This window comes from Austrofundulus limnaeus, unplaced genomic scaffold, assembly GCF_001266775.1.
Source record: "Austrofundulus limnaeus strain Quisiro unplaced genomic scaffold, Austrofundulus_limnaeus-1.0 Scaffold417, whole genome shotgun sequence".
In the NCBI taxonomy this organism is placed as follows: domain Eukaryota; kingdom Metazoa; phylum Chordata; class Actinopteri; order Cyprinodontiformes; family Rivulidae; genus Austrofundulus; species Austrofundulus limnaeus.
The window spans coordinates 432,941-435,737 of record NW_013952819.1 but is presented as its reverse complement, the minus strand read 5'-3'; the positions used below and the strand labels follow the sequence as shown (position 1 = coordinate 435,737).

Here is a 2,797-nt window from a genome sequence, read left to right as displayed (position 1 = left end):
CCCAAGTGAAGTGCCAGCAAATCTTTCAGTTTTAACATCAGAACTGACATTTTACTGTTTATATATAGGTAATCTGAGTTTTAATGTGAAAGAAATTCGGACGCGAGTTTTACCTCATTTTAACTTAGACGCTTATCATAAATAGCTCACAATCAGTTGTAATTTATGATTTTGTTCAATTTGTGTAAATAAATGATTGCATAATCTTTTATGAATCAACTTGAACAGTCTGAGTTCCCTCATTGTGTCACTTCCCTTTGCACTGACAAATATTAGAGTAATGAGTAAAACCTTGGTAAAAATTACTCTTATAACTTTGTTATGAGAAGTGTAAGGTAAGTTATTTGCATAAATAACTCATCTTTTACAAATGGTGGCACGTACAATTCCCATACAGGATCCCTGAATGGTGAACTCCATTTTAAAATATTTTTCTCATGAAAACATATCTCTGTGCATTGAAGAAGTAATATAAATTATTACTTACTGTTGGCAAACACAATGATGCTATAAGACCCATTTTATGACTGAGGTGTTCAGATCATTGCAAAAAGCTGCAGATTTTGTTGTTATTCTGTCATTTTGGGTCGTAAAATAAAGGTTTAAACATGGAAACTGATAAAATTAAGCATTTTACGGTTTATGAAGTTAATGAGGTCACTTCCTGAAATGGAAATATTATAAGCTCAGCTCTTATAAATAGCGAAACGCTATTTACCGATAAGATATAATCTGTGAACTCAGTTTACATCTTATTTTTGTATTTTCGCTAACATTTATGAGTTTAAGAACTCATAAATTAATAAAACGAAATACGGGGAAGAGTTTGAGTGTAACACAGGCTAACAACGTTAGCTCCAACCACTTCCGGGACGAAGAACCGAACGGTACGTCTCGATAAACGGCGAAAAAGTAATTTTCGGCGCCCTGAGCGACCGATTAAACTGCGATCAGTTGTTTGATAAGCTTCAGAGAATTTTGGGTGAGTCCAAACGCTGTTTCGTGCAGTTTTAACCCCGAGCCGCTAGAACGGACAGAGGACGGATATATTAGGTTGAACACGGAACTTCCGGTCCGACCCGTCAGCTTAAAAGCTAAGCTGTATCGCTAGCATAGTGAGAAGCTATTGCTTGTCGATTTTTGAAACGCTGTGTTGTAAACTACGGTTTGAATACGGTAATTTAGTGTCAAAAGNACAGGCACTTTGACCAACTAAGCCACAGTACCGTTTTCAACTACATACACAGGTAGACTTTTGGTTTTGTATGTCAACAAAGCATTAGTAAAAAGATTAGCAATCAAAACCACAGAACTTGAAGGAGCATTAATGCACCTTTGATGGTTTTTGGAAAAAAGTGCCTAAGGAAATATGTTAATAATCATAGGTTTTAGTAGACTTCAGAACTACAATTAATCATAGGGTTTATGAAGGCATTTTTAACACATAAGTATAAAATCTTTCTGAAGTTGAAGTAACAGCTACAATAATTCTTAGTTGCAATCAGGTACTGCTGGGATTTGAACCCAGGATCTCCTGTTTACTAGACAGGCACTTTGACCAACTAAGCCACAGTACCGTGGAAAATTGTACACACAGGTAGACTTTTGGTGTTTTATGTCAACAAAGCATTAGTAATAAGAATATTAATCACAGCTGCAGAACTTGAAGGAGGATTAATGCACCTTTGATGGTTTTTGGACAAAAGTACCCAAGGAAAGCATAATAATATTAATAGGTTTTAGTAGACTTAAGAACTAAAAGTAATAATACGCATTATGAGGGCTTTTTTTTAACACATAAGTATAAGATCTAACTGAAGTTGGAATAAAAGCTTCAACAATTTTAACTTGCGTTCAGGTACTGCTGGGATTTGAACCCAGGATCACCTGTTTACGAGACAGGCACGTTGACCAACTAAGCCACAGTACCGTGTAAACTTGTAAACACAGGTAGACTTTTGGTTTTTTATGTCAACAAAGCATTAGTAAAAAGAAAAAATTCAAAACAGCAAAACTTGAATGAGAATTTTTGCACCTTTGATGGTTTTTTGAACAAAGTACCCAAGGAAAGCATGTTAATATTAATAGGTTTTAGAAGACTTCAGAACTATCACTAATCATAAGCTGAGGGATATTTAATACGCAACTCTGAGATGTACCTGAAGTTGGAATAACAGCTTTAATAACACTAAGTTGCATTCAGGTACTGCTGGGATTTGAACCCAGGACCTCCTGTTTACAAGACAGACACTTCGACCAACTAAGCCACAGTACCTTGTTGGATTGTATACACAGGAAGATGTTTGCTTTTGCATGTCATGAAAGCATCCATAAAAAGGAAAATAATTAAAGCCACAGATVTTGAAGGAAAACAAATGCAACTTTGATGGTTTTTGGAAAAAATAACCAAAGGAAAGCATGTTGCTATCCGTAGTTTTTATTAGACATAGGAACTGCTATTACTGAAAGGCTTCATGAGGAAAATGTTCATGCCTAAAATTTCACATCAAACTGAAGGAGGACAAAGWTTTAATACTTCTGTTTTGCTGTTATGTACAGCTGGGATATGAACCCAGTTTCTCTTATTTACAAGGTAGACACATTGACCAATAAAGCCACAGTCCCTCAAAAGATAGTGTACACAGATAGACTTTTGGTTTTGTATGTAAGCAAAGCATTGGTTAAAAAAGAAATAATCAAAGCCACAGAACTTGAAGGAAAWCGAATGCACATTTGACATTTTTGGAACCAATTAAGAAAAGATTGCCTGTTACTATTTTTAGGTTTTAGTAGACTT

General features: G+C 35.3%; 3 non-coding genes across 3 annotated transcripts; all 3 read right to left on the bottom strand.

Moving 5' to 3' along the window:
• Positions 1-1,503: 1,503 nt before the first annotated feature.
• Positions 1,504-1,577, bottom strand: trnat-agu (transfer RNA threonine (anticodon AGU)). Its single transcript has one exon. It is a non-coding gene; the product is annotated as a tRNA-Thr (tRNA).
• A 279-nt stretch (positions 1,578-1,856) lies between these two features.
• Positions 1,857-1,930, bottom strand: trnat-cgu (transfer RNA threonine (anticodon CGU)). The gene has a single exon. It is a non-coding gene; the product is annotated as a tRNA-Thr (tRNA).
• A 271-nt stretch (positions 1,931-2,201) lies between these two features.
• Positions 2,202-2,275, bottom strand: trnat-ugu (transfer RNA threonine (anticodon UGU)). The gene has a single exon. It is a non-coding gene; the product is annotated as a tRNA-Thr (tRNA).
• Between the last annotated feature and the right edge of the window lie 522 nt (positions 2,276-2,797).